Here is a 26,846-nt window from a genome sequence, read left to right on the forward strand (position 1 = left end):
TTTTGGCTTTAAGATTATGTTGGACTCTTCTTCTATCTTCTTCAGACCATTTATCTCTAGGTTTTTTTGTTGTTGTGCCTATGCTTGCATCTACTATGATGGGTACATAAGGTCCTATTTCTATTGCTTCCCAAATGTTTAAATCTATGGCTTCAATAAAGATTTGCATTCGGGTTTTCCAATAGTGGTGACCCTCACCATTAAAGATAGGTGGCATATGGATGGAGTTTCCTTCGGGAAACAGAGAATTTGAGGAGGCCATGAATCTTGAAGTTGTAAAACTTTTCTCAAGATACCTGCTCCGATACCACTTGTTGGATCAAGTGGCCTCGGAATAATTAAGAAGGGGGGGTTGAATTAATTATGAACGTGTCTTGACTAATTAAAAATTTATCCTTCTTAATATTACTAGATTCAATTAGGCTTTACTACTAAGTTATGGGAAAGTAAAGAACAGAAACAATAACTTAGACAAAAGTAAAGAAAAAATAAAAAGTGCACAGCGGAAAGATAAAAAGTGTAGGGAAGAAGAAGACAAACACAAGATTTATACTGGTTCGGCAACAACCCGTGCCTACATCCAGTCCCCAAGCAATCACCGGTTCTTGAGATTTCCAATAACCTTGTAAAATCCTTTACAAGCAAAGATCCACAAGGGATGTACCCTCCCTTGTTCTCTTTGAACAACCAAGTGGATGTATGCTCCACTTGAACTGATCCACAAGAGATGTACCCTCTCTTGTTCTCAGTATTACAATCCAATTAGATGTATGCCCTACTTGTACCACAAAGGATGTACCCTCCAATGTGTTAAGACAAAGAATTCTTAGGCGGTTAGTCCCTTGAATCTTTGTAAGGGGAAACAAAAGATATCTCAGGCGGTTAGTCCTTTGAAATCTTTTGTTTAAAGGGAAGAGGAAGAATCAAAAGAATTCTCAGGTGGTTAGTCCTTTGAATCTTTTGGCAAGAGGGAGAAGGAAGAAAAGATAGCGCACTTTTGTTTTCTATAGAATTTCCACTTGCAGAAAACAAAGTTTTGAAAACAAAGTTTAGAAAGCTTTTTGGCAAAGAAAAAGCAATGGGCAATGGCTAGAGAAAGATTGTGAAAAAAGATTGTTTGGAAGAATATCATATATCTTGAAATGTGTGCCAAAGTCATGCTTTTATAGACTCTTCATGTCTGGTCAAAGAAATCATTGGAAGAGTTATGACTTTTGAGAAAACCATGTTAAGAGTTATAACTCTTAACTTTTTCTTCAAAACTATTCACTGGTAATCGATTACCATAATGGTGTAATCGATTACACAATGGATTTTATGAAAAGTTGTGACTCTTCACAATTGGATTTGAATTCCAACGTTCAGATTCACTTGTAATCGATTACTAATATAGTGTAATTGATTACACTATTTGAAAATCATTTTGGAACGTTACAAATCATTTGAAAACATTTTGAAAACCAAACTGGTCACTGGTAATCGATTACCAGAGAGTAATCACTCTGGTAACTTAGAAAATTTGAGAAAATTCTTTTGTAAAACAAAACTGTGCTATTTGGTTTTTGAAAAAATCTTTTAATACTTATCCTATATGAAGTCTTGACTTGTTACTTCTTGATTTCTTCTCTTGAATCTTGAATCTTGGATTGGATTCTTGATGCTTGATCTTGAAATCTTGAATCAATCATTTGGGCTTTTGGCATCATCAAAATTGTTGTTCATCATCATGAAGCTTGCTTCTACATATTATTAGGGTACCCTCCCTACACTATGAAGCCCTGAATACAAGGCCCAAAAATAATGAAACCCTAATCTAATATGTACAAAGATAAGTGAGCTCATACTTAGCCCATGGGCTCAAAATCTACGCTAAGGCTCATGAGAACCCTAAGGCCTTCTCCTACATCTTTGGCCCAATCTTCTTGGAGTCTTTTATCCAATGCCCTTGGGGGGTAGGAAGGCATTAGAGAGGGAGAGGGAGAAGTTAGGTAACCTTGCAATAAGCAATGTTGTCACATTCGAAAGTTAAGTGACCATTTGCTTTGTCAACTGCTTCAGGGCTCCTCCACCATCACTCCTCTTTTAACAAAAAGCAAAATGGTTAGCAATTGTAAACTAATATGTTCTTTACCCAGGACATTTGTAAAAAAAAAAAAAAAAACCAATAAAAAAGAGCATTATGTTGTCATATTTTGAAATATATTTTTAATTTATATATTCCTTTCCCCTAAGATTACATATTTATGTTTTTAAATATGTGAATATTCAAATTCATATTTTGCTAGAAAATGAATGAAATCCATCCAAGTAATTAAGTACCTAGTAAAAATAAATAGTAATGAAATTTGGTCATTGATCATTGGCAGCATCATGACAAGTCTTCAACATGCTAACTAATGGAGTTGAATTGTTAGCACAAGCAAAACTTGCATTAGCACTAGTGAGAAAATGGTTCATCAAAACCAATGACCTTGATTTTGTGTTCATAATTGATGATTCACCATGATTTGGACAAGAACCACCTTTCATTCCATCGTGTCCATCTGAAATTTAATAAATTTCACACAAGATAATGTAATTGGAATTGACTCTCTATAATATGTTGATAATTATTATTAAGATAATAGATTCTTTAATAAGTCCTTCAAAAGTATAGTGCTAGCCATGAAACTAATGGCTGGTACAACCACTCTATTGTCCACTTCTAATAAACGTGATTGACCCAGTTCTAGATCATCTTTTGGAATTGTATAACTGTCTAAAACCTATCGATCAAATCAATCCTCCAATATCTTAACATAAGAACTAATTTGGAACAAAATATACGAATTATGATGAAATTTTCATTATTAAACTATCAATATGTTTAGGATTAAGTTCTTATTTAAAGTATATTAATCTTACATTGGCTTTCTACCACGTATTTCCATTTGTCAGCAATGCCCTCAGAATGTTCTTTAGATGATTTAGAGGTGAAAATGACCAAGTGTTGATTCCATTGAGCCATGTCATCCATGGATGGGCAATCATCACTACTTTTAGGCATTTTAGATACTGGGAACCAATACTTGCTTATCCTAGAAGCATTAAATACCTTGGTAAGCCCATGGGGAGATGTCACATAGTCATCAATGAAGATGGTCACAATTTCAAATGGATTTGCTTCCTTAAATGATTGGATGTCTTTAAGCACATTTATAGCAAGTTTCTGGCATGTTATACATGCAAGTGGAGAAGAAAATTAGAGCTTGCACCACTTCACTAAAAATTAATATCAATTGAAATTCTGATACCGATGACAGATGTCGTACCGGATGTCACGACATCACGCTTCAGAACATGCAGATTATATTTGACAGTATGAACAGATTAAACAAGTAAATAACACAAGAGAATTGTTAACCCAGTTCGGTGCAACGTCACCTACATCTGGGGGCTACCAAGCCAGGGAGGAAATCCACTAAAATAGTGTTAGTTCGAAGATCTAACAGCCACTGTTTACAACCTTCTCACCTAACCACTACCCGTGCAACCTCTACCTAAGAGTCACTCTTAGATATGAGAACCCCTCTCACTCCCTCTCAATCACTCTCCCGTGTTTACAAATAAATCAAAGACACACCAGAGATTGCTCTCTGAACAAAAGAGATCAACTCTACACACTCAGGTCCAACACTTGATGTTAGGGTAACATCAAGGTGGCTCACAAAACACTCAAGTCCCAAAACTCACAAAATAACTCTTCAATCCCAGACTTGGTACAGAAACTCGTGCAGCCTTCATGTTTATATAGCAGTGTGCGTATCTGGGCTGCAACAACTTGCGCTGGATAAGATCTATCATTCTCCTGAAAATCTGCACTTAAAGATCTAAAAGATAAAGTTTGATCTTTTAGTTTTTATCTTTAATCTTTAATCCCTGAACGAACTATTCAAGTTTGTAATTCGAACTTTAATTATCTTTTAATTCGTTCCTAAAGATAGATCGCCAAATCTGTTGCTAACTGCACATTAATCTGTTAAAGATATAACAGATTTATGTGTCCAGTATTTTCGGGCAGGATGTCCTGGACATTGTATCCGACATCGTGGATCCTGCAGCTTTAATTCTTCATTTGACATTTTATCTTGCCTTGTGCATTGTGGAGCCCAATCTGATTCCTTGACATAACGTTGGACATCATGTGCAGCAACTCCAGCTTTCCTTCATTGTCTAAGTGCTTATGTTTTAACAAAATTTTAGCCAATCTTTTAAAACTCAGTAGAGCTAAGCACTAACAATCTCCCCCTTTGGCAAATTTTGTCTAAAACATACTTAGACACTTCCTGAGCAGGTACGAGCAGTTATGCAAGTGGGATCAGCAACTTTCATTATCAGAGTAATCAAGCACAGCGGTATCTGTAGTGGCGACAGCAAAATTCTGCAAGTTGCAAGTCGTTTCCAGGATGTCAAGACATCTCACGTGACATCAGCTTTCTGCTCCCCCTGTCTCCATGCTTCTACTGCTGTGAAGCAGTTCACTGCGGCAGCTTCTATCAGCTACTAGTTTTAGTAGCTTACAACACTCATCATCAGCAGCAGTAGTATAAATACTACTCCATCATATAACTACTACTCCCCCTCAAAGTCATCAATCATGCATAATATAATATCCTACTACTCACTGCTGCTCAACATCATACATCATATATACTACTCCCCCTTTTTAGATAGAATTTGGCAAAAGTAGAATGCATGAAATTAATGTGCAAATATTACAGACCAATAACTAGTAAAAGTAAAAGCAAAAATAAAGTTCTGATGGTCATGGGGTGGCTTCAGAATCATCATCATCTGATTCTGTATCCTCTGCTGCATCTTCCTCTTCCTCAGCTGCTTCTTCTTCTTCCTCAGCTGCTTCACCATCATCAATGCCACTGTCTGAGAGTCTTTTGATCAGGCGTTCCAGCTCCATTTTCTTCTCTGTGGTGGCTTTGATGGTTGCTTCCAGCACCTTGCATGTGTCCTTGAGTTCAGCAATCAAAGCATCCTTGGACACAGCACCTGAAGCAGCAGCTTTCCCTGATGTCGAGACAATGTCTGGGACATGTGTCCCCTCAAACAGTTTGTAATGCAGGGATAGAGCAGATTCTCTCTTCTTCACAGAGTCAATGTTGTTTAAGATATTGGGATGTTGACTCAACATAATGCCACACAATACAGTTGGGAAGGCAATGGGTAATTTGACAGCAAAAGATTCTGAATGCTTAACAGTTTGATCAAAAATATAGTTTCCAAAATTAAATTTGGACTTGGTTCCAACAGCATACAGAAATTTACCCAAACCTGTGGCAACAGTGGAAGTATGATTGGTGGGTACCCAGTTTGCAGTGCCAATCCTATGCAGGATTGCATACTTCACACTTAGCTTCCCTGCAGAAAGCTTCCCTTTCTTTGGCCAATGCTGGACTTGTTTGGCAGTGATTTCCTTGGCAATTTGATGCTCAGAAACAGCAATATCCACCACTCCTTCAGTTGGTCTGCCCAGGTATTTGTTGATTACAGCAGGGGAGAATCTAACACATTTTCCTCTGACAAACACTTTCTGATACTCATCACTCTTTCTGTTTGTTATGTCAGAGGGAATGTTGACAATGAATTCCCTGACTAGACTTTCATAGCAATCTCCCAACTTGGTGACAGTTTTCAGCAGTCCAGCAGCCTTGATGAGGTCCATGATCTCCTTGCAATCCAAGGCATCTCTTCCCAGTTCTCTTTCTAAGGCAAGTCTGCGTTGATATACAAATTTCCACCTTTCAACATTGCCAATGGAGTGGAATGAGATGTTGTCCAATGGTGCATCAGGGACATTTCCAGGCACCTTTTTCCCTGATTTCTTGGCCCTCTTGATGTCGGGAACATCTAGTTCGACATCATCATCAGAGTCAGATGAGGAAATTTCTTTCCTCTTCTTGGAAGGGATTGCAACTTTGCTCCATCTGGATGTGGTAGGAGTGATTGGAGTGCTCTTCTTCTGTGCCATAGTTTTGATTCGTCCAGACCTAGTAATGGGGGTTTTTCCCTTTCTGCTTTGTAATCTTTCTGCAATGCCAGGTGCCAACTTGTTGGCAATGGGTTCCTCATCAGATTCTACTTCTTCTAGGTCAATGAGGTCACCTGGAGCAGGTTCTGGTGCCCTTGGTGCAGGGGTCTCCTCTGTGGCTTGATCCTCTTCCTCTGTTGATTCCTCTTTACTGGATGAAGAGAGGGCTTCAGCATTTGGGGTGGAAGATGTTGGAACATCTTTATCAGCATCAGGGACAGAAGCATTTTTCAGAATGCTACTCACAATACTGCGGATCTTCTTATCCATCTCCGTGTCTACTTCCCTAGGACTTGTTGCAAGGCTAGGGTTTTCAGAAATCTTCACTCCCTGTTGTCTTTTGGGGACCAGTTTCTCAGGAACAGGGGCTTGACCAGGAATCATTTGTATGGGTTGGATATTGAAATCAGGTTGTTCCTGGTTTGATGGTGCTTTGGTGGATGATGGAGATGATGGTACAGATGGTGAACCAGGAGATGAAGTTTCTTTTGGTGAGGTAGCCATGGAGAAGCAGAGCCTTTGGAGTGGTTTCGTGAATCTCTGAGAGGTGTTGGGGAATGCTGATGAAAACGAGATTACCACGAAATTATGAGTTTGAATGAGGAATGTAGAGGGACGTGTGAAGCAACGGTCGAATTTGTTTTGGCCCAGTAGTGAACGCGCTATTAACGTTTGAGCACGTTCAGATAAAAGTAATTGCTATAAATCCTCTAGCAGACAAATGCCCAGCTTGCCCCTCAGTTTTTCAAACTGATTTGCATCCAATGCCTTTGTGAAAATATCTGCTATTTGTTCCTCAGTGTCAACATGCTCCAGTGTGATAACTTTATCATCAACAAGATCTCTAATATAGTGATGTCTAATGTCAATGTGCTTGGTTCTGCTGTGTTGAACAGGATTTTTAGAAATATTAATAGCACTCAAGTTGTCACAGTACAATGTCATGACATCTTGTTCGACATTGTACTCCTTAAGCATCTGCTTCATCCAAACTAGTTGTGAACAGCTGCTTCCTGCTGCAATATACTCTGCTTCTGCAGTAGATAGGGACACACAGTTCTGCTTCTTGCTGAACCATGAAATAAGATTGTTGCCCAAATAGAAACATCCACCAGAAGTGCTTTTTCTGTCATCTGCACTTCCAGCCCAATCAGCATCACAATATCCGACCAGCATTGAATCTGAACAATGACAGTACATAATCCCATAGTCACTGGTGCCATTTACATATTTCAGAATTCTCTTTACTTGAGTCAAGTGACTTATCTTGGGATTGGCTTGATATCTTGCACAAACACCTACTGCAAAGGTGATGTCAGGTCTGCTTGCTGTTAAATATAGTAAGCTCCCAATCATGCTTCTGTACAGACTTTGATCAACACTGGTGCCAGCTTCATCTTTTGACAGCTTCAAGTGAGTAGGTGCAGGTGTTCTTTTATGGCTGGCATTTTCCATCCCGAACTTCTTGACAATGTTCTTTGCATACTTGCTTTGTGAGAGGAATATGGAGTCTTCCATCTGCTTCACTTGGAGTCCCAGAAAATAAGTCAGCTCTCCAACAAGACTCATCTCAAATTCAGATTGCATCTGTTGGACAAAATGTCGAAGCATCTCATTCGACATCCCTCCAAACACAATGTCATCAACATATATCTGTGCTATCATCAAGTTTTCAGCATCTTGTTTGACAAAGAGAGTCTTGTCAATTCCTCCCTTCCTATACCCTTGCTGAGTAAGGAACTCTGTTAGCCTTTCATACCAAGCTCTTGGAGCTTGCTTCAATCCATAGAGAGCCTTCTTGAGCCTGTATACGTGATCTGGATGAGTTGGATCTACAAATCCCTTTGGCTGCTCCACATAGGCTTCTTCATTCAGGTATCCATTCAGAAACGCGCTCTTCACATCCATCTGGTACAGCTTGAATTTGAGGATGCAAGCTACACCAAGTAACAATCTGATGGACTCAAGTCTAGCAACAGGGGCGAAAGTTTCATCAAAGTCTACACCTTCAATCTGAGTGTAGCCTTGAGCAACAAGTCTGGCCTTGTTTCTGGTTATAACACCTTCTTCATTGGTTTTGTTCTTGAAGATCCACTTGGTGCCCATCACATTAGTTCCCTCGGGTCTAGGAACTAGCTCCCAAACTTCATTCCTTTTGAATTGCTCCAATTCTTCTTGCATAGCATTGATCCAGAACTCATCAGTCAGTGCCTCTTTCACATTCTTGGGCTCAATTTTGGAGACAAAACATGAATTGGAGACAATCTCAATCTCCCTTGATCTTGTAGTGACTCCTCTGTTTGGATCTCCTATAATCAGCTCCTTGGGGTGCATCTTCTGGATTCTAATGGAGGGACTCTTGTCAGGTTGATTGATGTTTGGTTCATCTGTAGCAGAATCAGAGTTTTCTGCATTTTCTGCACTTTTAGCTGTATCTGCTACATTGTCTCCCGATGTTCTGACATCTTCTTCGACATCCTTCTTTCTTACTGGAGTTAGATCATCAACAACCACATTGATGGATTCCATCACAGTTCTGGTTCTGGAATTGAGTACTCTATATGCTCTGCTGTTTGTGGAGTATCCCAAGAATATTCCTGCATCACTCTTGGGATCCATCTTTCTCCTTTGCTCTCTATCTGCCAAAATGTAACATGGACTTCCAAAGATGTGGAAGTGCTTGACAGTTGGCTTCCTCCCTTTCCAGATTTCATACAGTGTGGTCGGAGTCCCTCTTCTAAGTGTGACTCTGTTGTGGATATAGCATGCTGTGTTCATGGCTTCAGCCCAGAGATTATAGGGAAGTTCCTTGGCATGAAGCATGACCCTAGCAGCTTCCTGCAAAGTCCTGTTTTTCCTTTCAACTATGCCATTTTGTTGTGGTGTAATGGCTGCAGAGAACTCATGAGTGATGCCTTCAGATGTGCAGAATTCAGTAAACTTGCTGTTTTCAAACTCTCTGCCATGGTCACTCCTAATTCTCTTGATGACACAGTCTTTTTCTCTTTGAAGTCTTAGACTCAACTCTTTGAATACTTCAAAGGTGTCTGATTTCTCTCTGATAAAGTTGACCCAGGTAAATCTGGAGAAATCATCCACAACAACATAGGCATACCTCTTTCCTCCAAGGCTTTCAACTTGCATGGGCCCCATCAAGTCCATGTGAAGTAGTTCCAGCACCCTGGAAGTGGTCTGATGTTGAAGCTTCTGGTGGGACATCTTGACTTGCTTTCCAATCTGACATTCACCACAGATTCTGCCTTCTTCTATTTTCAGATTGGGAATGCCTCTAACAGCACCTTTGTCAATGATTTTCTTCATGCCTCTTAAGTGCAGATGTCCAAATCTTTGATGCCATATTTTGACTTCATCTTCTTTGGAGGATAGACATGTGGAGGAGTAACTGGTTTCTTGAGGTGTCCATAGGTAACAGTTGTCCTTTGATCTGCTGCCCTTCATTAGAACTTCACTCTTCTCATTTGTCACCAAGCATTCTGACTTTGTGAAGTTTACATTGAATCCTTCATCACACAACTGACTGATGCTGATCAAGTTTGCAGTCAGTCCCTTCACCAGCAGTACTTTGTTCAGACTAGGAAGTCCATCATGGACTAGCTTTCCCATTCCAGTGATCTTTCCTTTAGAGCCATCTCCAAATGTCACATAGCTAGTGGAGCAGGGCTCAATGTTCACCAGGAATTCTTTAACTCCTGTCATGTGTCTGGAACAGCCGCTATCTAGGTACCAATCTTCCTTAGCTGATGCTCTAAGTGAAGTATGAACAACAAGACTGACAATCTTGTGTTTTGGAACCCACATCATCTTCCTTCTGTTGCTGCTACTTTGAGTTCCATGATGTGGATGGCCATGTAGATGATAGCAAAAGGGCTTTATGTGACCATACTTGCCACAGTAGTGACACCTCCACTTCTTTCTTTTGCTCCTTTTCTGCTTCGTTCCATGATGTCGAGACCGATGTTGTGACATCGTGGCTCCAGTGCTGTTTTTGGCAGGCACAAATTCTGTCATGGTTATTCTGCCAGCAGATTTATGATTAAACCCAAGTCCTCTCTGGTTTCCAACATTCTTCCCAAGCTGTAGCACCTCATCAAGCATATCTGAGCCTTTATTCAGCATCTTTATTGATTTTGTCATGTTTTCCAGTTTAGAGTTCAGAAAACCAATTTCTCCTTTAAGCTCAGAGATTTCCTCTTCATGTGCCTCCTTCTCAGCCTCCAGATTTGCAATGACCTTCTTCAGTTGTGCTTCTTGCTGAAGAATCTTCTCACTTTTGATGCATAGTTTTCTATAGGATATAGCAAGCTCATCAAAAGTGATTTCAATATCACTTGAATCTTCATCAGATTCAAATCTCCCAGTGAGTGCATTCACATCTCTGTCAGAATCACTTTCTTGTTCACTCTCTGTATCATCAGACCGACATACAGAAAGTCCTTTCCTCTGCTTCTTGAGATGGGTGGGACATTCAGCTTTGATGTGCCCATAGCCTTCACACCCATGGCATTGAATTTCTTTGCTGTGACTGGGCTTTTCATCTGACTTTTTGTGGTGTTCACTACCTTTCCTGATGTCGAAAGGGATGTTCCGGACATGTGGTTTCTGCCTCCTGTCCATTCTGTTCAGCACTTTGTTGAACTGTTTTCCAAGAAGCACAACTGCGTTTGTCAGACCTTCATCAGTATCCAGGTCATACTCATCTTCTTCTCCTTCATCATTGGACACGAACGCCAGGTTCTTGCTCTTCTTTTCAGTCTTATCCGAGAGTCCTAGCTCAAAGGTTTGAAGGGAACCAATGAGTTCATCTACTCTCATGTTGCAAATGTCTTGGGCCTCCTCTATTGCAGTGACTTTCATGTCAAATCTCTTAGGCAAAGATCTGAGGATCTTTCTCACCAGCTTTTCATCTGTCATCCTTTCTCCCAAGGCAGTGCAAGCATTGGCAATTTCAAGAATGTTCATGTGGAAGTCATGAATACACTCTTCCTCCTTCATCTTCAGATTTTCGAATTTTGTAGCCAATAGTTGCAATCTGGACATCTTCACTTTGGAGGTTCCTTCATGAGTGGTTTTCAGGATCTCCCATGCATCCTTGGCCACTGTGCATATGTTGATCAGTCTGAAGATATTCTTGTCAACTCCATTGAATAGGGCATTCAAGGCTTTGGAGTTTCCAAGTGCCAATTCGTCTTCTTCTTTTGTCCAGTCTTCTTCTGGCTTCAATCCATCAGTGGGCTTTCCTTCTGTGTCCAGCATCTTGGGATGTTCCCAACCTTTGATGACAGCTTTCCAGGTTCTGCTATCCAGTGATTTGAGGAAGGCCACCATCCTTGCTTTCCAGTATTCATAGTTGGTTCCATCCAGAATTGGTGGTCTGTTCACTGGTCCTCCTTCTTTCTCCATGTTCATCAGAATTTATCTCCCTAGATCTCACTCAGTGATTTCGAGTGCCCGCTCTGATACCAATTGAAATTCTGATACCGATGACAGATGTCGTACCGGATGTCACGACATCACGCTTCAGAACATGCAGATTATATTTGACAGTATGAACAGATTAAACAAGTAAATAACACAAGAGAATTGTTAACCCAGTTCGGTGCAACGTCACCTACATCTGGGGGCTACCAAGCCAGGGAGGAAATCCACTAAAATAGTGTTAGTTCGAAGATCTAACAGCCACTGTTTACAACCTTCTCACCTAACCACTACCCGTGCAACCTCTACCTAAGAGCCACTCTTAGATATGAGAACCCCTCTCACTCCCTCTCAATCACTCTCCTGTGTTTACAAATAAATCAAAGACACACCAGAGATTGCTCTCTGAACAAAAGAGATCAACTCTACACACTCAGGTCCAACACTTGATGTTAGGGTAACATCAAGGTGGCTCACAAAACACTCAAGTCCCAAAACTCACAAAATAACTCTTCAATCCCGGACTTGGTACAGAAACTCGTGCAGCCTTCATGTTTATATAGCAGTGTGCGTATCTGGGCTGCAACAACTTGCGCTGGATAAGATCTATCATTCTCCTGAAAATCTGCACTTAAAGATCTAAAAGATAAAGTTTGATCTTTTAGTTTTTATCTTTAATCTTTAATCCCTGAACGAACTATTCAAGTTTGTAATTCGAACTTTAATTATCTTTTAATTCGTTCCTAAAGATAGATCGCCAAATCTGTTGCTAACTGCACATTAATCTGTTAAAGATATAACAGATTTATGTGTCCAGTATTTTCGGGCAGGATGTCCTGGACATTGTATCCGACATCGTGGATCCTGCAGCTTTAATTCTTCATTTGACATTTTATCTTGCCTTGTGCATTGTGGAGCCCAATCTGATTCCTTGACATAACGTTGGACATCATGTGCAGCAACTCCAGCTTTCCTTCATTGTCTAAGTGCTTATGTTTTAACAAAATTTTAGCCAATCTTTTAAAACTCAGTAGAGCTAAGCACTAACATCAATTACAAATTTAGAATTAGAAGATGGGTAAGGCAAGACATGCACTTAGAAACGAAGTGACATCGTAACATTTGCCTCCAAAGGAATGACACAACCAAATATCATTTTTAAAGTCATACATATCTAACATAAGGCCTCGAACACCATTCTATACATAATGCAATGAAAATAAGGAGAAAATTAAAGAAAAGATGTTCCATATTCCTATAAACATTACATACATAATACAATGGACGTGTATATATATACCTAAAATTAAATCACATGTGCTTATAGATAGCACTGAAGATACTAGATGTTATTTTTTTAACTTGATTTATTAGTTAAAGTTTTCTTATTCAGTTAATATTACAAGTTTTTGGGTACATATATCTTTGGCATAGAACTAAAGTCTAATTTCTCAAGGTATAATAAATACATGTTTAAAGGGCATGATTATCATTTAACTTTATGCCACCATGTTGGAAGTTAATGCTTTAATTAGGGATAGTTCATTGAAGATTGTGATAATGTGGATAAAATACTACCAAAGTTAATGAACTATTTTATTTCAATCAGTTCAACTATTCTCTAGCTTCAATATGGTATTAGTGATTTATCTCATTCTTCATTACTTTTATACCATCAACCGCAAAATGTTCTAGGATTGTTCACATGGTTCTTCATTCCTTTCATCTGTTGAGTCAAAGAGATTGAAGCGATGAGTTCAACATTGTGTAATCGATTACCAAGTTTAGTAATCAATTAGAAAGTGTTAGAACAAACATCAAAACTCACTTCTCTTGAAATATTGGCAAGTTTTATCGAATTAACTGATTACCATGTTTTGTAATCGATTACCTAAGCCAATTTCAGCAGAAAGTTGTCTCTAAGGCTTTAGATAATTGATTAACAATTTAGTAATTGATTAGCTTACGTCTGGAAAGTTTAGGAGCTCTCTGTGTAATGGAATAATCAATTACCACATTTGATAATTGATTATTCTAGAACTGTAGAAGCTTGAGAAGCTCTTTATGAAATGATATAATCGATTACCCAAGTTTGTAATCGATTACCCTATTTTTGGAAATCCAAAACACAAAGGGATTTGAATGAGTTAACCGATTACCCATTTTGCTAATCGATTATATCTATTTTATGTGTTAAAACTATAAATACCCTCACTTGTTCTTTCTCATTAGTGACTCTTGTTGGTTCAATCTTATTTTTGAAAAACACTTTCTAAGAGTCATCTAAGGGAACCAACCTGCATTTCAACAAGAGTTTTATGATGATCAAGATTCATTCATTCTTTATCATTGTTTGAAGAAAAAAGGAAAAACTTGAAGATAATTGGATCCGCATATTCGGGTGTATTCAATCCTATTTCTCATTCTTTCTACCTTCTGACCTTGATTAGGGTTATCAAGGGTTTGTGTGAATTGATAGGGTTTCAACTCCTGATCCTTGTCTTGTATGGTTCAAGGGAAGAGTAGAATTTTAGACAATTGCATGTGCATAGTGGTTTTACTTGGTTTTCTATTAGTGGAAATTCTAAGTGGTCTTAGAACAACTGGATGTAAGTCCTCTTGAGGATTGAACTAGTATAAATTCTGAGTGTGATTCACTCTTTCTCTAAAGCTTTGTTTTGTTCATCAATCTTAGTAATGAAATTGATATGAAAGGGCCATAAAATTATGTTTTTCATAGATTTATGTATTCATTGTTTTCTTTGATTGAATATCTTTTATAACAATTTTTTGAGAAAACCTTGATTACCATGAAGGGTAAGATTTAATTTGATTTAAATAAGGATATGGTAAATATTTCAAAAATAATTTATTCAATCCCCCTTTCTAGATTCCCAGATATTCCAACAATTGGTATCTAGAGCTAGGGTCTTGAAAATTAATCAAGATTTTATGAAAACTCTTTGATATGGTTGAGAATTAAATACCATTTATGGAAGGTGTGTCCATTAACAAACCTCCACTCTTTTGTGGCATGAACTATCCCTTTTGGAAGTTTGAATGAAATTGTTTTGATGGAATATGTTAATAGAGGCATTTGGAATGCGGTGATAAATGGTTATACAATTCCAACCCAAGTTGTGGAAGGCAAAACTATAGAGAAACCCTATGAATCATGGTTTGTTGATGAAATTAGAAGAGCTGAATATGAATTTAAAGCCATGAATATCATTCACTTGTCCTTAAATTGTGATGAATTTTTCAGGGTGTTGGCATGTACTATGACGAAGGAGATGTGGGATCTAATACAAGTGACTCATGAAGGTACTTCAGAAGTTAGAAGAGCAAGGAAGAATTCTCTCATTCATGAGTATGGGACATTCCAAATGCAACAAGGAGAAACAATTGAAGATTCTCAAAAGAGGTTCACTCACATAGTAAATCATCTTAAGGGCCTTGGAAAAGTGTTTGAGAAAGAAGAGCTAGATGTAAAGATAATAAAGTCCTTCAATAGAACATGGAAACTAAAGGTCACGACAATCTCTGAGTCCAAAGATCTTACCTCCATCACACATGTAGAGCTATTTTGAAAATTAAAAGAGTATGCAATGGACATGACTAGGATGGATGAAGAGGAGGCTAAGGAGAAGAAAAGTAGAGGCTTAGTACTAAAATCCCCAATACCATCTACTGATAAGAGTGATGAAGAAAGTGTAGAAGGTTCTAAGAGTAAGAATCTAACATTGATTGTTAGAAAGTTCAAGAAGTTTTTGGAGAACAAGAATCCCAAAGGAAGATCCTTTCAGGACAATAAGAACTTTAAGAAGAATGACTTGACCTTCTCTAATTTTATTAGTTTCGAGTGTGGCAAATTGAGCCACATAAAATTTGAATGCTCCATCTTTCTAAATAAAAAAGGAGGAGAAAAAAAGACAAAAGGTCATAACAAGAAGAAAAAGGCTTACATAGCGTGGGAAGAGAATGCTTCTAGCACCTCAAGTGATTCAAGCAATGAAGAAGAGACAAATCTGTCTTATGGCGGATGATGAAGTTGAAAGCGCTATAAGTTCTTCTGATTTCAAAACTAAACTTGATGAAAACTATGATCAACTTTTAGATGCCTTGAATGAGATGCATGAAGAGGCTCAAAAGTTATCTCAAGCCAACAACTCTCTCAAGGGAAATTTGAGATGACATGTGGATAATATAGTAAGTTGTCAAAAAGAGTTATCTAGTTTGAAATTGAAAAATGAGGAACTTGAAAAGGTACTAGGAAACTCTTCTTGCAATGACAAAACTATCTCCACATCTTCTCACTCCTAATGTGAAATGTGAAAGGAACTTACATAGAAAAAATAAATATTTGTTAAAACCCTTGTCCAAATTCACAATGGGAAGATATAATCTAGATTCACTTCTTGCACAAAAAAATGCATGTTTAACAAAGTAGGAATTGACTATACAATTGACAAGAAACAAAAGTCTTTTAGAAATTTCTTCAACTTTGTCGAAGCGTCTAGCACCCATTTCACAACATATCACTATTGTATGCATAAGGGTCATTCATCTAAAAATTGTGTGATTAGGAGATATGGAGTTCCAAATGGGAGATATAGATAGAACCCTAAAGGAACTATAAAGGCTATTAACCAAAAAGGACCCATAATCTCCTAGGTACCTAAATCTACCCTCTAAATTGTTTTGAAGGTATTCCTTGAAGCCAATGAGCTTATGTGGTATTTGGATAATGGTTGTTCAAGGCATATGACGGTAGACAAGAGCAAAATTGTCTCTTTGAAAGCAAAGGAGGAAGGCTATGTAACCTATGGAGACAACAACAAAGGTATATAGAGTTTTCAATAAGAATTCATTAGAGATTGAAGTATATGTTTGTGTTGTATTTGATGAATCTATTCTCCAAAAGGAGGGAAAGGTGCATGTTTTTTATGATGATGTAAGGAGTCCAAGAAAAAAATTCTCCAAGGAGTGAAGAGGTGGTAAACAATCAACCTCAAAAAGGACCCTCATCATAACACAACTTTTTTCCCAAGGAATAGAGAACACCAAGGAATCTCTCTATTGACAACATCATCGGAGACATAGAAAAGGCAGCAACTACTAGGCACTCTTTAAATTTGTTTTGTGAGCATACTATATTTTTGTCTCAAGTAGAACCCTTGTCTGTAAAGAAGGCACTCAAAGATGAGTTTTGGATAATGTTCATGCATGAGGAGTTGAACCAATTTAAAAAGAATGATGTATGGGAATCAATACCTTATTCTAAAAATATGAACATCATTGGAACTAAATGGGTTTTCAAAAATAAATTGGATGAAAATGGTTTGATCACTAGGAATAAAGTAAGGCTACTAGCCAAGGGCTAGAACCAACAAGAGGGTATAGACTTTGGTGAAACCTATGCACTGGTAGCTAGACTAGAGGTTGTAAGATTGCTACTTTCTTATGCTTGTGTTATGCATTTCAAGTTATACCAAATGGATGTCAAAAGTGCTTGCTTATATAGATACACTGAAGAGGAAGTTTATGTTTCCCAACCTCTGGATTTTGAGGATCATAAAAATTCAAATCATGTATACAAGCTTAAGAAATCTATTTATGGACTTAAAACAAGCACCCAGGAAATGGTATGAGAGGCTTAGCAACTTCCTTCTTGAACAAAATTTTGAGAAAGAAAATTTTGATAAAAACTTCTCTCATTAACAAGTCCTCTTATAGCATTTTACTTGTGCAAGTTTATGTGGATGACATCATTTTTGGTTCCACTAACAAATCTCTTTGTGAAGATTTTGTGCACAAGATGTAGGGGGAGTTTGAAATGTCAATAATGAAGGAGTTAAATTACTTTCTTGGTCTCCAAGTGAAGCAAATGGACCATGGAACATTTCTCCAACAAAAAAATACTGCAAGGAACTTCTCAGGAAGTTTAAGATTGACAAAAGCAAGGATGCTACAACTCATATGGCTATTAATTTCAACCTTAGTGCAGATGAAAAAGGAAATTTTGTTGATCAAGAAAACTATATAGGTATCATTGGTTCCCTACTTTACTTGACTTCAAGTAGACTGAACATTATGTGTAGTGTTTGCGTGTGTGCATGCTATTAATCTAGTCCTAAGGAGTCTCACTTCTCTACTGTATAAAGGATCATGACTAGTGTTTAATGGAATGAAATTTTTTCTTCTTTGCCTTGTGTGCTATGCTTTCATTTATGGTTTTATTCTGATACACACTTTTTGGCTTTGTGATGCCAAAAGAGGGAGAAAGATATGACTAATTTGTGTATATACCTAGATGTTATGCTTTGAATAGATGCTACTAATAAGTTTGTCAAGCATGATGTAGAACAAGTACAAAGCAAAAGGAAAACATCAATACACATCATTTTGGTTTAGCATGACCAAAACCAAAAAGGGGAACATTGTTGAATCAAAGAGATTGAAGTCATGAAGACTAGTCGTAGGATCTTTTGGTTTTAATAATCTTACAATGCCAAACATGTTAGTTAAGATATGGCATTTGTATTGTATGTTTTTAGACTAGACATATTGAGTGTTTTAGACTTAGTTTTATTATCCATGATTAGTGGTAATCAAACATGAGAAGATAAATGTATTGATCTCAAAGTTTCTTAGAAGAAATGAGTATTGATCTCAAAGTTTCTTAGATAAATGTAATCAGTTACCAAATTTAGTAATTAATTACAAAGTGTTAGAAAAAGCATTAGAACTCCGTTCTCTTGAATTATTGGCAAGTTTTATTGAATTAATTGATTACCATGTTTTGTAATTGATTACCTAAGCTAGTTTCACCAAAAGGAAGTCTCAGAGGCTCGAGATAATCGATTACCACATTTAGCAATCAATTAGATTGCATATGGAAACTTTAGGAGCTCTTTGTGTAATGAAATAATCAATTAGCACACTTGATAATCGATTATTGCATAACCATAGAAGCTTGAAAAGCTCTTTGTCGAACGAGATAATCGATTACCCAAGTTCGTAACCAATTATCTATAACAGATTAATAAGCAGCGAAAAACCCCTCAATGCAAGGATAAAAACCATAGGTCATCCATACCAAAGAAATAACTCCACTATAATCAATGAAGATACAAGAGAACCTCCAACAAGTGCACTAAAACATACTACAAATAGTCAAATCAAAACAAACTCCTAATTTTTCCCCTCTCAAATAAGTCTCTCTCACTGTATCTCACCCTCTAATCTGACCCCTCTCCACTTAAATAAGTGAGACATACGAGCCTTCTCATTTGTGTCTTTACTCAACATAGGAAGGGAGTCCAACAAATCCAACATTTAGTCTAGGAAACTATTCAAATAAGTTACTCCCCTCCACCAAAGGATCCACCCAAAAATATCAAATATGTTTTCTTACCATTCTCCACCACCTTCTCAACTGCCTTTGTAAACCAAGCTAGTTTTGCCTCTTTATCCCTATCATTTTACTCTTCTAAAATTTTCTTCTATATCCTAAATTATTTTTAAGTTTGAGTCCAAATAAAAAATATATATTAAATTTCCTCAACTTTATTCAAGTTAATTACTTAAGTTTTTTTTATCACAATTTTAACTATGATTGTGCTATTTTTTTTAACTTCAAATTAAACTTTAATGAAACAAAAAAAAAAGTGAATAAATTAAGAAGATTTTAAATATCTTGGAAATATTTTTTTTTATAAACAAATGAAATTGTATTAGAAGACCCATGTATGCATAAGTGCAAATGATAGGAACAAAAACCTCTTGGAGGTAAAATGTAATTTAAAAATTTTTTATATAAAAATAATTTAAATAACGTTAAAGAATATAATTTCTCATTCTAGTCATGTCAAATCATGTGTTATGTAGGATTATTTTCTAATTAGAATTAGATTTTTACTTCAACAATTGCTTAATAAAAATTTGGCTAAATTATATTTTTGGTTTCCTAAGTATTATGACGGTTACATCTTGATTTTGTAGGTTCCAATTTTCTCAATTGTCTCATTTTTTCATTTATAATCAAGCATCTTGATCTAATATTCAACAAAGCTAACTTACATGTCAAATTGAGCTTAATATGGTAATTGTTGTGTTGATAACATTTAAGGCAAATTATTGTTTTAATGACAACAATGAAGAACAACAAAGATTTTTTTTTTCATTCTAAATGAATTAATGACTTAAATATTTGATGAGATCGTTATTGAAATACCTAATGATAAATGGAAGAAAACTTAAGAGTTGAAGAATCATATTTGCCCAATCATAACTAGGGATTAAAATTACAATGAAAAACTTAGAATTTTATATTAAAGGTCAAAATAAATTAACAAAATAAAGTTGCAATTTGATTGAAAAAATAATTCTTAATGAACATAAGTTTTGTTTAATTAGAAATTGGCACCTACCTTGGAAGTAGGACTTTAGGTTGATAACATGTGGCACAGTAAAGACTACCATCACATTTTGTTCTCAAACCCTCAAGTTTTTCCCAACTATTATTCACCTAAAAGCTAAATGAGAACCATTGTTAATTGTATTCAATATTGTGAATATATGCAACATTATGATTATAATTCATGTTTAGAACAAAAATTCGTGTCAAACCTTGATGCTGGACGAGTAATTAACGAGGCAAAGTGACACAAGAACTACCACCACCACTTGGCTCTAATTTTGAATAAAACTAAAATAGTAATGCATATATCATTTTCCATTCCATAAGAAACTAGCTAGAAGGATATCAAACGTATTTGTAAATAAGATTAAGATAAAAATGACTAGCTAAGGATCCTTCATTTTAATGCAGGCCTTCTAGTTTCACACTTTGAGGGTTGAGAAACAACAAACATGGAGGTTATTAAGTCCTTTGTCCCTTTGCCATTTCCTCTTTCAATTATATTTTTCAAATTTTGAGGGTTTTGATGGTTTGATTAATTTATACATTTGCTTGAGCGAAAAGAATAGGATTTGTTGAGTTAAGGAAAAGTAGGAAAGGATGAATATTGGATAGTGTGTCTTGTTCTTTATGTTCAAACTTTGGAATTATTCAGCTTATAGGTTATACCATTAAATTGGTTTCATCATTAAGCTTTCAAATAAAATATACATGTTTTATCCTTAAAACTAAACTTTCATCTAATTTTATTAAATATATAGATTGAAGTCATAGGTTGCCACAACCACATTGTTGCAAGCTCCATTGGAGCTTGTAGGCCTAGGATCTTCTTCATCAATGGATTCCTTTGCTTCTTGGAAGATAAATGGCAGCGGAATGGAGAAGGAAGAGAGAGAGGAGAAGCCACTTCAAGGAGAAGATGAGTCTAGAAGAAGCTCACCACCATAGGAGGCCATGGATAAGAGCTTGGAGGAAGAAGGAGATGAATGAAGGGAGAGGGAGAGAAGAGCACGAAATTTTGTGCTCAAAAAGAGCTCTGAAATCTGAAGTTAATATTCAAATGATCAAAGTTGAAAAAAATGCACACACATGACCTCTATTTATAGCCTAAGTGTCACACAAAATTGGAGGGAAATTCAAATTTCACTTGAATTTGAAATTGAATTTGTGAAGCCAAACTTTGGAGCCAAAATTTCACTAATTATGATTAGTGAATTTTAGTTATGGTTCAACCCACTAATCCAAGATCAATTCCAAGATTCTCCACTAAGTGTACTTAGGTGTCATGAGGCATGAAAAGCATGAAGGACATGCACAAAGTGTGACTATATGATGTGACAATGGGGTGTAGTAAGAAAATGCTCACCTCCCCCTCTAAAATTTAATTGGATTGGGCTTCTACCAATTCAATTAAATTTATTTCCAACCACACACATCAAATATCCACTTAGTGCGTGTGAAATTACAAAACTACCCCTAATACAAAAACTAGTCTAGGTGCCCAAAAATACAAGGGCTGAAAAATCCTATATTTCTAGGGTACCCTACCTACATTATGGAGCCCTAAATACAAGGCCCAAAATTAGTGAAACCTTAATCTAATATGTACCAAGATAAGTGGGCTCATACTTAGCCCATGGGTCCGAAATCTACCCTAAGGCTCATGAGAACTCTAGGGCCTTCTCTTGCATTTTTGGCCGAATCTTCTTGGAGTCTTCTATCCAATGCCCTTGGGGGGTAGGATTGCATCACACATGGTGACTTGACTTACGCACCGAATATAACAAATTAAATTAAAAATCAGATAGACCATCAAAAAAATATTTTTAAAAATATATTAAAAAGTATTTGAAGTTACACTTTTAAGATTGTAATCATTAGGTATGGGAAAGATATTAACAACCTTTATTTTTACTTGAATGTGTGTAAAATTATGTAACTTTATAAATGTATGTTTTATCCACTAAAATATAATTTTTATGACCTGTCCAACAATTAAATTGGAAGTTTTTAAAAAGTAGATTAAGTTTATAAAATATCATTTAGTAAAATACTATAATTAATACTTCATCGTATTATTTTATGTTAATAGTTAATATGTTATTTAAAATATAAGTAAATGCCCTTCATTGGGTAGTATAACAACAAATGTTCGATGTGAAGTTTGATATACATAATTATATAGATAATTTCAAATGATTTGAAAGTTAGATTGATTAATTTTTTGTGTTCTACAATAAGTTATTAAGAGATATAAGTGTGTATGTGTGTATATATTTATAGATAGATAGATATACATACATAGGTACATAGATACATAGCTAGATATATGAGAATGGATCAAATGACACTGATATAACAACTTTTATACCAGTTAATAACTTTATATAACATGTGAATTTGATCGATTAAAGTGTCGAATTATAATTATATATTACCATAATTATTTGTGTCAATTTTTATGAAAATTGAACATAAATAAGAAGGTGATCAAACGATTCATATTTTAGTGTATGTAGAGTATCATTCTTCTTAGAGAATGGTGCAAATAACTTCAGTTCACACACAATTGTTAGGAAGGTAAGCAAATATGATGCCACAATCATATATGCCAAGAAAATAAGTTTTTTAGAGAAAAAATTATTGTTATGTTTATGATTTTTCAAAAAGGCTTTTAACTAATGGTAGGCTGGTTTGGAATTAGAATCCCTTTTTGATCATCATATTTCACCATGGTTTAATGTAATCCAAACATGTATTGGAAGTTGAGATTTATATATTATATTCTTCACTCAAATACTTGACATAAAATCCCTTTGGTCTTATCATCATTTGCATAGTTTTGTAACTACATGAGATTTCATCAAACATATAGATTGAAATCTATGTGAATACATGTAAGTATCACTTCAGGTATCAACATAAGACACCGTAATTTTTAACTCAAGTTAGAGTATAAACATATGATTCCTTATTATGTTTATACTTGCATTGTTCTCGGCAAGTGTCAATAGAGACAAAACATTAAAAATAGAGCAAAAATTACTCAACAAAACAAGAAACTATATTAAACCAACAATTCCAAACAAAGAAATTATACAAAGTTTATCTAATCCTAACTACAATAAGTTTATCTAAACATTAAGAAATTACAATACATGTGTTTTGCTTTTTTTTTCGAAAACAATCCTAAAATAATATATATATATATATATATATATATATATATATATATATATATATATATATATATATATATATATGTATATATTCACACATTGAAATTAAAGTATTTTTATTTTTTACACATATTTAATTATTGTTACAAATAAAATCAGGCACATAAATTTATCAAATATGAATTTATCAATTAGTTTATCTTTACCACAATCGTATGGCTTTGGAAGTAACACCTAGGCATCTAGCAATTGTAATTAAGGAGAGAACCATTTTTTTCCATTTTCTAATATCTTATCTAAAGCCCTTGGAGAGTGAAACTAGTGAAGTAGACGGGCTATTCTTCTCCCTCCATTTTCTATATTAAGGCAAAATTGATTATAACTTTGTTGGAGGCCAAATATAAGATTAACTATTGGCATGAGATTGATTTTTCAGGATAGGCAATGATGATATATATATATATATATATATATATATATATATATATATATATATATATATATATATATATATATATATATATATATATATATATATATATATCACTACTAAAAAAAAGGCTTTCTACATCGGTTCTGAAGGTCTTTCTACATCGGTTATGACCCGTGGTGATTAGTGGGTGTCGTTGAAAAGCCTAAGCCCTTTAACATCGATTGAATGACCGATGTAGAAGGGAAGTTTTTTACATCGGTTGTGAAGGGATGATCGATGTAAAAGGGGAGTGTTTCTACATCGGTTGTTAAGGCAGAACTGATGTAGAAGATGAGTTTTCTACATCGGTTGTGAAGGAAGGACCGATGTAGAAGGGGAGTGTTCCACACCGGTTGTGAAGGGCGGACCGATGTAGAAGGGGAGTGTTTCTACATCGGTTGTGATGTTAGAATCGATGTAGAATGGTGATTGTTTCTACATCGGTTATATTTGAATCGATGTGGAAGGGGACATTTTATTTTTTTGCTAAATTTATGAATGTACCTCCATTTAAGCATTTAAGCATTACTTCGTTCTGGTAATATAATCAATCTTGTTTTTGAATCATACACCATTTTTGTTTTAATTAGAACTACATGAAGGAGGGTAGTCATACTAATATGAATACATGAAAACAGTACAAATCATGCAAATGGAGTCATCCTAACAATAACATTTTCATTTTAATCAGAACTACAGCATTAAGAATTACCTTGCTGGCAATGTTGTTAGAAAGCTAGTCCAAACCCTTGTAAAGACCCTCTCCAGAAGTTGCACAGGTGCTTTGGATATACCTGAAATAAACGAATTCATTGAATGAAAAATAGTTTCTCATAAATGCAAGTCCCTAAACAAATATTTGATTGGTTAAAGGTCCTTAAAGTTTTATTCCATGAAGGTTTTAGTCCCTGCCGTTAGAGACTTGGAGTGTGCCATTAAGATGATGACTTATGCATATCTTCAATGAAGAAAGGAGATTGAAGACATCCTTGACAATCGAAACATTTGCCACAATTGTAACATTTGACAATGTATGAAGGTACTAAAATGTTTAATAGCAATTAGGCAGCATTCCAGTGAACCAAAAAATAACAATACTTTGACTTCAAATAATATAATGATTAATCAAAGTTATGGTAATAATATATAGGCTCTAGCAGGTAAGTTAAACTTAAACTTTCATAAATTAATAATTCCCTTAAAATATATATTTTTTGCCTTAACTGCGTTCAACTTAAAAAATTAATCATTTCAGTAAATTAAGAAAATAACATTTTTTTATGCACTTCAGTTTTTTTGAAAAAATTTAATGAAAGTTCACTCAGCACGCGTGGTGGTCGAAGAAAATCTAAATCCCTGCTTATGAAGATACAGAGATGTTCACATGCAAAACTTGAAAAGAACATTGAATTCAAACCATTTTTTTCTGTTATAGAACAAGAGTATTTTTGGCTGGAGACAACTTTATTTGATTATGATAGAAATATTGAGTAATAGAATTTTCCCAAAAATTAAAATGTAACTACATAATATAAACTAAATTTTCCATAAATTTATTTTAAAACATATAATAAAAACATCCTTTGTTAAAAACAAACAAGACATTTGAGTTAAACCATGTTTTCACTAGAAAAATAACTAATTTTCCTTTGAACAAACAAAACAGAACAAAATATAAAAACTGGTAACACTGTATATTAGAAAAATAAAATTTAAAGGTATATCATTGAGTGAGATTGCTGACAAGAAGGAAGTGGGTACTGGCCAGCATGACAGGAAAGTGATATAGTTCATCCATCTGCATACAAAAACTGATATTTAAAAAAAATAAAAAATAGTAATAATACTTGGAACTCATTAATACTTGGGAGCCAATGGCAAAACAATGTGTCTATCATACGAGGATTCTAATCATATGTTGCCAACTCAACAACTTTCTAAATCTCATTAGGCAAAGAGCATAGCGCAAAACTCGCTGTATCTACCGAGATCATAACAAATTAACTATAATGTATGAAGCTTAGGTTTGGTACTTGTCTAACATGCACATATAGAATTATAGAAAGGTTAGGAATTATAATCCATAGGCTTAAAAAAACCTTTTCTTAAAGTAAAATATATTTTTTTTTACGTGAAGTATTTAAAGTTTTTTATTTTAGTTCATACTTTTAAGTAACAATATTAATTAATGTAGTAATAATATTGATAATTTATTAACTTGTTATGTCATAAAAAATTTAACAAATAATCATGTATAATTTTTTAATAAATTATATTTTTAAATTTCTTGTCAAATAATTTAATGTTATCAATTCAATAGATGGCTGTCCAATCAAATTATATTTTTTTAAATATGGCTTATTAAAATAAATTACGGGTGATTTTTTTATTATTGTTTTATGACATGATAAGTTAATATGCTCCTAGCTCATCCTCATTGGTTTGATGTTTATTCTACTGACCTGTTTCAAATATTGTTTGCAAGTATCCTAAGTAAAATTGTTATCCCTAACCATTTTTTCATCTATCAATTCCACTAAAAACTTACGTGACATTGAAAAATCAATTTTTTTATAAAAAAATCTGACATAACACTAAAAAACTCTTGTCAAACTAGAGTTTTCCTACATAATTCTCAATATATTATAACATATCTAAAATAACAAGACCAGACAACACTGAAGCGTCAATATTCAAAATTTACAAATGCATCAATAGATTAAAACTATCAGGTAAGACTTAATACCTGAAGGAATAGAGTGGTCAATTTTAGACACTCAAACTTCAAAATTTCCAAAGAGGAACAATTGCTGAACAGAGAATTTAAGACATTATCATAACTGATATGAGATGGATAAAAACCAACAAACATTTATTGGAGAGTCAACCATACCTTAAATTAAGAAAGCATAGGTTGAGACAAGTAACATCAACCTCTTTCAAATTTGCCGAGAGCGAAAGGTTTAAAAATAACAAATGAAAACAATTTGCTAAGAGTGGACAATTAATGAATGCAGAAGACTTCATATACTCAGTCAGGAAAACCCACAACCAGAAAACCTCATATACTCAGTAGCCTTAATTATCAATTTACCAGAAAACTCCAATTTATAGTTTCTTACACAAATCATTGAAAACAGAAAACAAAGTGACATTTCTGTAATTATTTATGAGAATAGGAAATGAAGATAATAAAGGTTTTCTCAAACCATATAGGACTCAATATTTTAATTTCCAATATAGTCTATAATGAGC

The 26,846-nt window shown here is 35.1% G+C and overlaps 1 pseudogene; it reads right to left on the minus strand.

Annotated features, from left to right (window-relative positions):
• Positions 1–1,984: 1,984 nt before the first annotated feature.
• On the minus strand, positions 1,985–13,821 carry LOC114411220 (annotated as a pseudogene).
• Positions 13,822–26,846: the final 13,025 nt, after the last annotated feature.

Source organism: Glycine soja, chromosome 5 (assembly GCF_004193775.1).
Source record: "Glycine soja cultivar W05 chromosome 5, ASM419377v2, whole genome shotgun sequence".
NCBI lineage: Eukaryota > Viridiplantae > Streptophyta > Magnoliopsida > Fabales > Fabaceae > Glycine > Glycine soja.